General features: G+C 35.5%; 1 long non-coding RNA gene across 2 annotated transcripts; it reads right to left on the bottom strand.

Moving 5' to 3' along the window:
• Positions 1-1,577: 1,577 nt before the first annotated feature.
• LOC131931665 (uncharacterized) lies at positions 1,578-4,963 on the bottom strand. Of its 2 annotated transcripts, none has more exons than XR_009384313.1 (4): positions 4,903-4,963; positions 3,911-3,967; positions 3,533-3,630; positions 1,578-3,334 (listed from the first exon to the last, which is right to left on the bottom strand). It is a non-coding gene; the product is annotated as an uncharacterized LOC131931665 (long non-coding RNA). The 2 variants fall into 2 exon arrangements; XR_009384314.1 differs by having other exon boundaries at positions 4,924-4,949.
• Between the last annotated feature and the right edge of the window lie 9,300 nt (positions 4,964-14,263).

Raw genomic sequence — 14,263 nt, 5'->3', positions numbered from 1 at the left:
GTTGTGACAAAAATAACTTAAAAGTATCCCATTTCTTGAAAGGAAAATATTATGTTACACTATTAAAGACATTAATGATTAGCCAAACATGATACATCATTCACTGGTACTCTTTTTGACCCAACAGTCTATAATAAGTCTATTTTTAACTATACATCCACAAAATGTGGGTCATTTTTTTAATGCTTTGTTAAATAATCAACAACAGTAATGCTGTTAACATATAGAGTATTCTTTAAGTATAAAATACTAGATAGCTATACTTCAGTATAAAATATTAGTCCATACAGTTGTTTTTTCTCAGGCATCTCTCCACTCCCCTTCTCCTCATTTCCGAAGAATGTTGTCCACTGCCCCCTTTAGATGAAATAGAAAAAAGAACCTCACCACTACACCACACCCAGGAGCAGTGGCGTAGCCAGGAAATGGTCATGGGAGGGGTCCAAACATTTTTCCATATGTATTCAATCCTATATATATATATATATATATATATATATATATATATATATATATATATATATATATATATATATATATATATATATATATATATATATATATATACATATATATATATATACATATATAGGGGTCCATGGGAGGGTTTATAACTCCCCCTTGCCTACACCACTGCCCAGGAGAAAAATGTCTAAAAGTAAAATTAAATCCATATTTCTAGGTTTAATCCAACTGAATTTTTAAAAATCTACCACTATAGTTTGTACAACTTCGTGATCCATCTATCATCCTATTTAGATTTTAATTTTATTGTACCATAATTACTGTATGAAATGTTAGGTTGAATAAAGTAAGTACATTTGTTGTTTTAGTCATCTATATTTTAGCTGAAAAGTACCATTTCCGATTTCACCTTCCACTGATTAGTTGGATATAATCTCCCCTCCATAGAACTGCAGTAGGACATTACCCCTGTTGATTACTAGTTTTGGCCATGTTAAAGGCAGTCTATAGATTGTCTGACCATTTTGGTATCTGTCCGTCTGTAGATTGCCTGACCATTTTAAATTATTGTTTTCTCACTTTACCAAATAACATGCATTATAGGTTTTCTCAGGGGGACTAACATGTAAGGGTAATTAACGGGGTAGGGCATTGACCAGGGGTAGGGTGATAGACTAAATGTAAGAAAACAATGTGTGATCAGAGCACTAAGATCCAGCTTAATAAGATACATATCACAGCTGGGTTGACTAGGACAGACTTGCCTAGTCATTTTAGTGACTACCAATGGATCCCATTTTATAGTTGTGAAATGAAATAAACAATCTGTAATTTTAATTAAAATACAATTTTCTTTGGTAATGTAATAAATAGGTTAGCCTTTCACATTGCATCTTGACTTATGGGTGCTACAATTAAAATAATATTGAATTATGTAAACATTGAGCAAACTGGGATTTATTTTATGTACGTTTAACACCTAAATAGGTAGCTCTAGTCTGAATATTATAATTTAAAAGCAGTCAACTTGAAGACAATTGGTTAACATTCAAAAACTAAATCGTAAAATATATTCTACAAGCAGCTCAACAAACAAAACAAGAGACTCAATTGTTTTAAATCATGTATTGTCTTTGAGCAATAACTTGTCATCAAATAATATTGATAATGATGTAGAAACATTTTAAAATAGATACATAAACATTTTTAAAATAAAATTTAAAGAACAAGGATGAAAAAAAAATCTTGAATAATACTTAACAATTGTATAAGAAATGCCAAAATATTAGGTTTGTAGGCTACACATGTCACCTTTTTAAGTATAGTTATCTGCGTTTTCTTCAATACAGTTACTCTGAAATACCATTTGCAATACAAATACTTTTTTTTTTAAATATAAGTAACTAAATGGTTTTAAAAAAGTGAAAGCTTTTGAAACAAGTTTACCCTTCTTACTATCCGAAACAACATACAATGCATTGCTTTGGTTATTGAATGAAGTCATTTAGCATTGCTATTATAATTATGCATTTGAAAAAAAATATTACAATACTTTTATCACATACATGGAATGCAGTAGTAATAGACAAGTCTTTATAAGATCAATTCTTAGTTCAAAAGAAAATAAAAACCCAAAACCACTTTTGCCTACAGACAACCAGGAATTCGTTAAAATTTCTATAAACATGTGCAAAGACTTAAGGCAGCGTAAGAAATGTTAGCGTGATTTACAGTCATTAGAACTCTCTGATTAATGGATAAATAATGGATAAATGTTTCAATCAACCAAGTCAAGTTTTTGGACAAAGCCAGTAAAAATCTCTGCCTAATAAATATGACATGTATCACTTGTAAAATATTTAATTGCTACACAAATATTATTGAAATTATGAGAGATGCGTTGTAAAAGCACAAACAAATAAAATTTAAACAAAAGAAAAAACATAAACAGTCTTATTGCATCCACCCAGTGGTTAATATAAAATTACTCTCCATAGAGTACAAGACATTTATTGAAGAGACAAAAACTGTAACTGCTAAACTTCTGCTTATATGCCTGAATTCATGTTAGAAAATACTCAACAAAAATAATGGCCATATCCCAATTACAATTTTGAGAAGTCAGATAAAAGCATTCAAAAAAAATTACTGATTTATAAATATAAAATCATTTGAACAATCATAGTTTTTTTTTGGAAAATCTTAATGTATCATATAGTATAGTTAAAAAAAAAAGTTTCCAGTTATAAGTACACTTTTACTAGTTAAAAAAAAAACATCATTTGCATTAATGTTAATTTAATGTGAGGAAGATATCAATTATTTCTTTGTCAAAAAAATGTAAACATACTTAGAAAAATTATAAATCTTCTAACAAGCTTTCAAAACTAACAACACTGTAGTTAAGACACATGGTCTTCTTTTAGATTAAATGAAGGAAATTTATTATTAATTATAAATTATTTTATTATAAAAAATGTATAATTTTTTTTTAGGTTTTAGAATAATGTAGACAGACCCCAAGCTCCATGTATACCAAAATTATAGTCTTTCCAATTGATTGAAATTTACGTATCAGATTTTAAAAAATATTCTTTTTGTCAATAATTACCCAATTTACACAATTTCATAAAAAATTTAAATAGATCTGAAGTTAAAAATATTTCGAAAAGAATGATTTACACAACAAAAGTTACAGATTTTATATGCATTGGAGTTGTATGTATCCACTGGATAAATTATGCAGATAACTTTCTAAAGTCCTTGTTTTGTCCAAGATTTCTGACTTTCCATTTGTGGGAAACAAAACCATCTGTAATTCATCCGCCCTATATGTGAGTTGCAGATCTTCACAAATTCTCTTTATTTCCTTAAAAAGATTTTAATGAGAATATTTATTTTTTAACAGAAAAAAAGCATCATATCACATTTTTAAAAATAATTTACTTCTATATTTTCTTACTTTATATCTAGTTTTTAAAATAAGAAGGATTTAAAAACAGGATTTAAAAAAAAAAATTTCCTAAGAAAATGGCTTTGGATTATATTTTTTTTAGTCAGCGCTTACTTCTCCAACCTCCAGCATAAGTATAAATTCAAAATTGGGTTTTACATCCCCATTTGGTAGCTTAAGGTGTATCTCATGTAGCGGAGCACAACCTGCATCTGTTGATGAAGTTTCAGATATTTTAAGGAATAATTTTATTCATTTCCTAATTTTAATTAATTACAAACATAAACTTAAGACAAAGCTTTTGTAAGCATGACTAAAATGAAAAATATTAGGCCTACCATGTGTTGCATTTTATTGTAGTAGCCTAGAACTCAAATCTACTGGTATTTTATGATATTGTTTCTTTTACTATGCAAGATTAAATGTTTTTAATGCATAATTTCATGATTTAATTAATGAGTATTTTAACAAGAGGTTTACAAATTGTATTACCACTAAAAAGTTCATCCCCCATGTTTGAATTAAAGGCCTACTCAACATACTTACATTCTGAAAAATAAACATCAGAAAGGAAATAATACAATCATTTACTCTTTTCATTACTTTTACATTGTTAAAAAACAAGACATTAGATTTTTAAAATCAACTGGATTTAATATTGTTCATTACAAAATTATAATTTAATTAAATGTTCACTTCTTTAGTTCATTATATTCTGTAAAGTGGGTGCCTCAGGTGAGGTGGTGGGTCAAATCTGTTCTATTTTTGTGTTGTAGATCTATAATGTAAAAATCACCTAAAATTGTGTGCTATCTTTAAGAAAGGTGGACTTACAGTCGACTCAAATGAAATATTTAAAAAATTATTATTATTAATTTATTAAGATAAAACAAAAATGGAAAGCCCAAGCAGCTAGACTAGCAGATCCCATTTTTAATTATTAGCTAGTTAGGCCTATTGACTATTGTAGGGATTGTCCATTAATGACCAACCTTTTTGCTAAATTATATCCCCCCCCCCCCCATTACAAATGTCAAACCCCCTTCAAAATGCTTCTGATGGCTTTAGTCCGACTCTTTTTTTTTTATTGACACCTACCTAATGACTAATTATTAGATCTAGTAATTAATTATGTTACATCACAGAAAGCATGTGCATTAATCAATATTTATTGCTAGATCTAAATCTAAAATGTGTCAAAAATCTAGATCTAGAGTCTACTATAATATTTGTGTTAAAAATTAAAATGCAAGCAAAATAAGTTGCATTCATATAGATCTAAATCCCTGTTTTTTTTTTTTTTTTGGCAGGTTTTGGATCTCGCGATCTAAAAGTCGTACTGTGTTTATTTTCGGCATGTTAGTATTAAATAAATAGATTGTTGAAATTTTATAACTATCAAACGTGAAAGTAATCAATGCGTTTTTATATAGATTCTATACAAGAGAAATGGTTAAGTTGTTAAAGAACACGATAAAAATCACCTATCAAAGGAAAAGTCTAACTTAGGCTAGTTGCTAGCTAAGCGGCCATCTTGATAAAATTATTTATCAAAGTTGTTTCCCTTCATTCCATGTAAATGTGTTGAGTGTTGCATATGTCGTAATACTGCAATCTAATATTCAGAGGTGTAGCAAGGAGGGGGGGGGGGGGAGGTGGGGTGCGGACCGCACCGACTGACACATGTGCAAAAAATTGCAAAATGTACAAAAGAAAAGTGCTTTTGCCAGTACCATAAATGATTAATTATAGTAGAATAGTCTTTTAAGTATAAATCGACAATTATTACAAGGGGGTGGGGGTAACACCGACATAAACATGCCAACTATAGAGAAAAAAATGCTACATCCAACTGTATTATTTACCGCTTATAGATCTAGATAAACATTGTTACTGTTAAGTCTGCACTGAGCTTAAAACCATACATGTATGCGTACATGGCATATATTTAAATTAATGCTAACTCGAAGGCCGACACACATACACGAACTTTGTTTCTTGGGGGGGGGGGGGGGGAGGTGACACCACAAGGCACCGGGTGACATCGGATCTAGCGACGCCACTGACTATATTTGTATTATATAAGACCCCCTTTATCCCTTCCTTCCCTCAAAACAGTGAATCAGTTAACTTAAGATTAGGGTCATTAGCCTTATGCACAGAAAAGCTTTTTTTCACAAATGGTGAAAGCATGATGTAACTGTTTAACAGACTGACTTAATATGTGCTATCTACCGAACGCCCCAGGGCATGCTGTATGAAAATTGTAACGTTAACCTATCTATCAGCCAAATAGAAGGAGAACGTCCCCGGATTCTTTTTTCGGGGTCATATGCAAATGCCTTACGGCCTAAGTGGATGAACACTTAACACAACGACCACTTGGGCTCGAATTTAATGTCTAGGGAAGCTAGTGATACTATTGTAATTAACACTCATCCAATCTACATACGACCTTTTAATCAGCGAACTCAGAAGTGGCAGAACACAAGGTAGAACTAAATAAAATATTTAATGTATAAAATATCAAAAACCAACTTACACAATGTAGGAAAAAACACTATCACAGATTTCTACACTGTCTAAAGAACAGCTACAGGCCACACAACACTGCTGTAGTTTCTAGAATTACTTAGCGACAAGTAATATTAAACTAGAAGACTAAATCAACTTAAGAAAGCAAGGCACACACAGGTCTTAAGTACTCTCACGTTCAAATGGTCAGAGTCTATAGCCGGATAATATGGACGGCAACCTGACCAAGGTAAAACGGCCTCGTAGACTGCCAGGTCAAGATAAAACTGCCTCGTGTTGCGAGTGTGCAGTGCAATTATAGACTTCTGTGACAGGGGAGGTTATCCTCAACTCATGTCGCCATTGGTTGGGATAATCATCTGATCAGAATCATTCAATCAGATTTTAATGGAAAATTTCTATGTCTCAAACACCTTAATAAGTCAGTGGAAAAACCCCAGGTGTTACACCATCATTCCATATAAGGAATTATACAATGTCAAAATAAAAATGACTCGACCTAAGTAGGTCACATCCCCTCCCTTTTTGGAAGTGACAGATAGGTTCCACAAAAACATACATAGGGAACCAATCTGGCAATGAAGTAACAAAAATGTTTTACAAATGTAGGCAATCAAAATCATAATACCAGATGAAAATATCCCTTAACATAAAAGGGAAGTAACTCCAACTTTTACAATTGGTGAAAGGGGAGTAACCCTTCAAAAAGTAATTATACATCAAAATCCCTCAAAAAAGGGTATTACAATATTTCCATGTGGATATTAAAAGTGGTAAACCCGCCAGGGTAAGACCTTTATTTCAATGACTAGCTACAATATCAATAGAGTCATATGAGACATATTATTATAAAAGATTACATATAATCAAAAACCACCTTTAATTAAGGTTCACCTGAAAATAAACAAAATATTCAATAGGATTGGAATTTTGAAAAAATCAAAAATCATACCACTCATTTTCATGTTAAAACACAACACTTGTGTATGGTCTTAATGAACCACAAAACATGTCACATGATCAATGTGCACAATAAGATTTTACATCCTTGACAAACAATCAGCCACAACATTATCACTACCCTTAATGTGTGAAATTTCCAGATTAAAATTTTGGAAATATAAACACCATCTCAATATTCTTTGATTTGTCTGTCCTAACTTAGAGGTAAATTTCAGGGGATCATGGTCAGAAAACACTCTGACTGGATTGGTTGAAGAAGAGACATAGACCTCAAAATGTTGTAATGATAAAACCAAAGCTAAAGCTTCTTTTTCAGTAGTAGAATAATTCTTTTGGTTCTCATTTAACTTCCTGGAAAAAAAGGCAATGGGATGGTCAATTCCCATGTTGTCTTCTTGAAATAGGACTGAGCCAATGGCTAAGTTGCTAGCATCAATGGCAAGTTTAAAGGGCTTGCTAAAATTTGGTGCAGCCATAACAGGAGCATTAGATAGAAATGACTTAATGGTTAAAAAAGCTTCTTGACATTTATCTGACCATTCAAATTCAACACCCTTTTTCAATAATGCAGTAAGAGATTCAGCAATAGCTGAAAAGTTTCGACAGAACCGCCTATAGTAACCAGCCATCCCAAGGAACTTTTTGATCTCTTTACAATTTTTGGGAGGTGGCAACTTTACAATAGCATCTACTTTAGCTTCAATGGGCCGAACTTGGTTCGTTCCCACTTGATAACCCAAATAGGTAATTGAAGCTTTACAGAAATCACTTTTATGTAAGTTTACAGTAAAATTCACTTCAGACAATTTTCTAAAAAGGTTAGTCAACTGAACAATATGTTCTTCAAAAGTATTAGAAAATACAACTATATCATCTATGTAGGCCTCACATTGGTCTATGTCAGCAATGACAGAGTTAATGACTCTCTGGAAAGTTTGACCAGCATTTCGCATACCAAAGGGCATACGTTTGTATCTATAAAAACCATTAGGGGTTACAAAAGCAGATATTTCTTTTGCACGGTCAGATAAGGGGATTTGCCAGTATCCTGAAAGTAAATCAATTTTGGAAATTATCTTAGCCTGACCAACTTTATCAATAACGTCTTCTATCCGAGGTAATGGATAGGAATCAGCTTTGGTGAGCGCATTTACCTTCCTAAAGTCGGTCACAAACCTGAAAGATCCACCGTCTTTCGGTACTAGGAGACATGGGGAACTCCAGTTGCTGAAACTGGGCTCAATGATATCATTCTTGAGCATATAATCAATTTCATCTTTTATCAAAGCAGCTTTTTCCGGGTTAACTCTATAGGGGTGTTGTTTAATGGGTTTTGCGTCACCAACGTCTACATCATGAGGTGGAACCTTCGCTTCTTTGGGGACATCCCCAAAAATAGAGGGAAATGTCTCGAATAACTGAGACAATCTATGGCTTTTCTCTGTGGACAAATGCATAAGGTGGACATTCAAATTATCTAAAAAGGAAGAATTTACCAATTTTGGGGGTTTCAATTTATCATGTATCACATCATCAGAAACATTTGAACATACAGGTAAAGTAATTTTAGCTGTGGAATGAAAATTGTTACAATTATCATAATACTTTTTCAGTGAATTAACATGATACACTGTCTGTTTCTTTCTTCTGTCGGGCGTATTGACAACATAGTTCAAATCACTTAATTTTGAATGCACAGTAAAGGGTCCACAATATCTCAAGGATAACGCATTGTTCAGATTAGGCACTAGCACAAGAACTTTGTCGCCTGGATTGAATGTTCGTTTACAAGAACTCTTATCATACAGTCCTTTCATTCTCACTTGGGCCTTTCTTAAGTTCTTGTGAGCCATTTCGCACACGGCTTTCAGTCGAACGTGAAAATCGTCGAAGTTTTCCACTGGATGATCACTGGTACCTGTCCAACGTTCGTGTATCAGCTTCAGGGGGCCACGGACAGAGTGTCCAAACACAAGTTGAAAAGGCGAGTAGCCTAAAGAGTCCTGGACACAGTCCCTCGCGGCGAAAATAATCCAAGGAACAGACTCATCCCATTGGGTGTTACTGTTAGCGAACGTTCTTAGCATGGTTTTGAGGGTTTGGTGGAACCTCTCAAGTACGCCTTGAGACTGAGGGTGGTAGGCTGAGCTGGTGATGTGGGTAACGCCTAGCTTGGCTAGTGCTTCCTGAAAATGGTGACTGGTGAAGTTGCTGCCTTGATCTGTTTGCACGATTCTAGGTAATCCAAAGGTAGTGAAGAACCGGGTCATGGCTCTGACTACAGTCTTTGCCTTAATGTTCCGTAAGGGAATCGCCTCGGGAAAACGGGTACTTGAACACATAAAGGTAAGTAGGTACTCGTTGCCCGCCTTGGTTTTAGGCAAGGGACCTACACAGTCCATGACGATTTTAGAAAAAGGTTCTTCCAATACAGGAATCGGACTCAAAGGGGCCTTAGGAATTGTCTGGTTTGGCTTTCCGGCCAACTGACAGTTCGTGCAACTTCTGCAGTAACGCGACACATCATTTCTCATTTTGGGCCAAAAGAACAGTTCTTTGATCTTCGCCGTCGTTTTAGTGACTCCTGGGTGCGCTGACATTGGATGGTCATGTGCCAGCTTAAGTATTTCATGCCGATAAGGTGGAGGGATCCACAGCTGGTTTTTACCCAACCATGGTTCGGCTGGTGAGGCATTCACTGGTATAGCGCGACGAAAGAAGAGGCCGTTCTCGGAGAAATATTCTCCATCGTCAGATGATAGAGATTTTTCGACCGCTGCTTTGAGTTCCGCGTCGACTTGTTGAGCTTTAATGATGTCTTCCTGAGATATCCTCAGGGGTAAGCCCAGGCTTGTGTTTTCTGGAAGCATAGACTCCAGTTTGGGAGTCGAATTTCTTGACGATGACGGCGGGTGTGGTTCAGACGTTGTGTCAGCCAATTGTTTGGTCTGGCTTCTTGTCACCGCACATGCAGGATACAGTTCATAATCATTATCTGGAACTGTTGACGAAGGGTCTGAAACCGTACAGGGGTATACTTTGCTTCCCGCAAGGTCATTCCCTAGAAGTAGGTGTACTCCTGGGACTGGAATACTATCTATCACACCTAAAATGACCTCACCTTCGACGAGATGATGTTTCAGGGCAAACTTGTGTAGAGGGACGACAGTAGATTTTGTCCCCACTCCCTGGATAATGGAAATCCTTCCGGTGTTCGTCTCAGGTGTAATGTCCATTGAACTTTTCAAAAGGAGTGATTGTGACGCTCCTGTGTCTCTTAGGACGGTGATATTCTTCTGAGACAACGGATCACCTGGTTTGCTAATGATGGCTTCGGCAATAAAAGATGAAAAGTCAACTTTTCTCGATCCCTCGAGATCGGTAGACTCGGAAGAAACTGGATGGTGGCGAGAACAGTCAAAATGTGACTGCACATAATGTGTGGAGACTTGACTACCTTCTTGCGGACACTTAGGGATAGAGTCCTTTTGAATTCTAGAGTTCATAGTTGAACTGGCTGCTTGAGGGGATAGAGCATAGTGCGCGGAAGTACGCACCACCTCTCTGTTATTCTGAAGACGTTTGTAACAGTCCTTGACATGGTGACCAGGCCTTTTGCAGAACTGGCATACTGCTCGACGATTGAGAGTTGATCTTGGTTTCTCTCTGGACTGTGATGTCTTCAAATGTTGGCCAACAGGATGATTGCTGCCAAAAAGGGGAAGCACGGGGTTGAGGCGGTTTCCTGACACTGGTGGTTTCCTATGCACCAACATATAGGTGTCAGCCGACTCAGCAGCCTTCTGGATGTCAGTTATCTTGTTATCCAGAATGTGTAGTCGTATCTCTTCAGGCAGGGACGATAGGAATTCTTCCCTTAGGATAAGTGACCTGAGTTTCTCAAACTCAGAAACTTCCTCAGAGTGTAGCCACCTTGAGAATATTTTCTCCTTTTCAAAGAGAAATTCCACATATGATTGTGTGGGTAACTTGCGGAGTGTTCGGAATTTTGTCCGATAGGCCTCGGGCGTCAGTGCGTAGGCCTTTAAAATGGCAGTTTTGACCAAACTATAGTTATTTTGAACGTCGTGAGAGAGTGCCTGGTATGTTTTTGCAGCTTTCCCAGTAAGGACAGAGCTCAATAAAGCAGTAATGGAAGTTTCGGGCCATTCACATGTCTTCGCTAAACTCTCAAACGAGTTAAAGAAAACGACCAAATCTGTTTCATCAAATTTAGGAACTAATTTCCCAAATTTGGCAATCACTTGCCCCACCGACAACTTTTTTGGATCTACCAGAGAAGTAACATCACTAACTTGACCAAATTCTGATTCCAACCTCCTCCTATCTGAAGCAATTTTAACCTTTAACTCCTGTTCTTTTAATGCCTTCTCTAAAGCAACTTTCTCCTCGCGGAGTAACACACCAGCCAACAAACTTTCATCAAATACCCCTTCATTAATAAAATGAACAACAACTTTATCTCTCAACACTTCTGACTTCTGCGTAACAGAATAATCCAATTTCAATTCCTTAACTACACTAACCAAAACTTTTCTACTCAACTTTTCGACCTCTTCAAAAGTAGGATTAGCCAAAAAAGACTCCATAACACTAACTTGAAAATCACAACAAGCCTAGATTCTTTAAATTAATACACAGCGTTGGGCCGTGTACTTGACCTCTAAATGTAGGACGTGACACGTCTGCTTATTTGACCTAGATACTCTAGCCTGAGCGCGCGTTGTAAGAACACTGCGCTACTGGATATAAAACAACTAAATCCAACTAACCTTAGTATTCAACTGATATAACCAACAACTGGAACGACAGATTAAATCCCGGACGGGCCCCCACTTTGTAACGTTAACCTATCTATCAGCCAAATAGAAGGAGAACGTCCCCGGATTCTTTTTTCGGGGTCATATGCAAATGCCTTACGGCCTAAGTGGATGAACACTTAACACAACGACCACTTGGGCTCGAATTTAATGTCTAGGGAAGCTAGTGATACTATTGTAATTAACACTCATCCAATCTACATACGACCTTTTAATCAGCGAACTCAGAAGTGGCAGAACACAAGGTAGAACTAAATAAAATATTTAATGTATAAAATATCAAAAACCAACTTACACAATGTAGGAAAAAACACTATCACAGATTTCTACACTGTCTAAAGAACAGCTACAGGCCACACAACACTGCTGTAGTTTCTAGAATTACTTAGCGACAAGTAATATTAAACTAGAAGACTAAATCAACTTAAGAAAGCAAGGCACACACAGGTCTTAAGTACTCTCACGTTCAAATGGTCAGAGTCTATAGCCGGATAATATGGACGGCAACCTGACCAAGGTAAAACGGCCTCGTAGACTGCCAGGTCAAGATAAAACTGCCTCGTGTTGCGAGTGTGCAGTGCAATTATAGACTTCTGTGACAGGGGAGGTTATCCTCAACTCATGTCGCCATTGGTTGGGATAATCATCTGATCAGAATCATTCAATCAGATTTTAATGGAAAATTTCTATGTCTCAAACACCTTAATAAGTCAGTGGAAAAACCCCAGGTGTTACACCATCATTCCATATAAGGAATTATACAATGTCAAAATAAAAATGACTCGACCTAAGTAGGTCACAAAATCTTGAGTGTATTATTAGCAGACCTCAGTGCCCGCCCATGTATCAGGGGCATTGCTGGGTGCTTTCATGGAGCCACTGGTTACACTATCGCAGGGGCACCAGGTACATCCCCTGGTTCGGTTTAATCATCGAATGTCCTGCGTCACAGTGTCTATATTGTAGGGTGCTCTTTTAAACAAAAGAAGGTGCCATAGTGCTCATGGGGGAGCTTGGAGTGCTGCAGGTCACCCGACAGTGGGGACGCCGTCGGATTTGCCAGATTTTAGTCAACGATTATAGTAGCCCATCGTATCCACAGTGAATTGCACTCTTTGAAATTAACGTATGCACCATAGTGCTCACAGGGGAGTCTTGGGGCACCAAACCGCACTCTGTAGGGGTGCCTTAGGAAGCACATGGTTTGACTTAGTAATCGATTATAGTAACCAATTGTTTCCATAGTGTATCGAACTCTTTAAAATGAACCCAGGCCCCATATTGATCACAAGGACACACACCTACATACTTTTGTTTATATATATATATATATATATATATATATATATATATATATATATATATATATATATATATATATATATATATATATATAAACGTAGGAGAGACTCCAAAATCAAACAAACAACTGCTGCCTTGTAGTTTGTTCTTGGTTGGACAAAGGCTATGGAAGCAAATCCAAAAAGTAAAGCAGGCTGAAATCAGAGTCAATGGCCTCAATGGCGCATAACCAGTTGACATGTATACTTAATTGAGTTGGAGGGTATACCTTCCAATACTAAAATTAAGAAGGAAGAAGAAGAAGAAAGAAGTAGAACATGCCTGTACAAATTGCTTATACTTGTATGTGTGTCTATACACCTGACATCAGACAAGACTTCTAACATATTGGCCTACAGGGGTTTAGAATATTGTTTGTGGGCTTGTCATGGGTGGTGACAGTGACGGAAACAAGTATTTAAACTCACATCCCTTTCTGAAATGCATAATAGTAATTAGTTTCAACTGCAAAAAAGACATGAGCTGTTATAATGAAAGCAGCTATAGTAAAATGATACAATTAGAATCTTCTTACCTCTTTTAGAGAAATTACTTATTTTGAAACTAGACTGAAATAAACCCAAAACTGGTTTAGTGATATTAAATAAGTAAAATTTATTTTGTATTTTGAATAGGCATATTTTTTTTAAAAATTATAGTATAAATAGAAGTCTTTGTTATATTTTCTTGATTCTCAAAATTTTACTATTTATTAGCGAGTAAAATGGTCAGTTTGAAAATACTAAACAATTATTATCAAGTTTGAAATTTTTTTTTCCAAACCAAAACAAATGTATTAAAAAAATAACACAAGGCAAACTGAAGAAAGGTGTAAAAAATGTGGCAGTAATTGATGGGTAAAACTAAAAGTAAATAATGTAAGTTGAGAACAGATACAACTTTTATAAGCAGTGTTTCATGCCATTTTAAAGGCTTGGCTAGATTTGTTAAGAACACCCTGGGATTGTGAGTTGAGTTTAGCCCTAAGTTGTGTATTTTTCCCCCAATGAGAAATGTAGGTATAAAAGAGGTGTGAAGGATAGTTAGAAGACAGGCTGTTAATAGGTCATAGATAAATAGATATGAAAAATGTAATTGAAGTAAAAAAGAAGCATGAAATAAATAACTTTATTTATCATATAATATCTAATGCTATCATGTATAG

This window comes from Physella acuta, unplaced genomic scaffold, assembly GCF_028476545.2.
Source record: "Physella acuta isolate Inbredline_101_S28 unplaced genomic scaffold, ASM2847654v3 ptg002002l, whole genome shotgun sequence".
NCBI lineage: Eukaryota > Metazoa > Mollusca > Gastropoda > Physidae > Physella > Physella acuta.
Note: the sequence above shows the minus strand (reverse complement) of the source record. Positions and strands in the feature narration are given on the sequence as shown.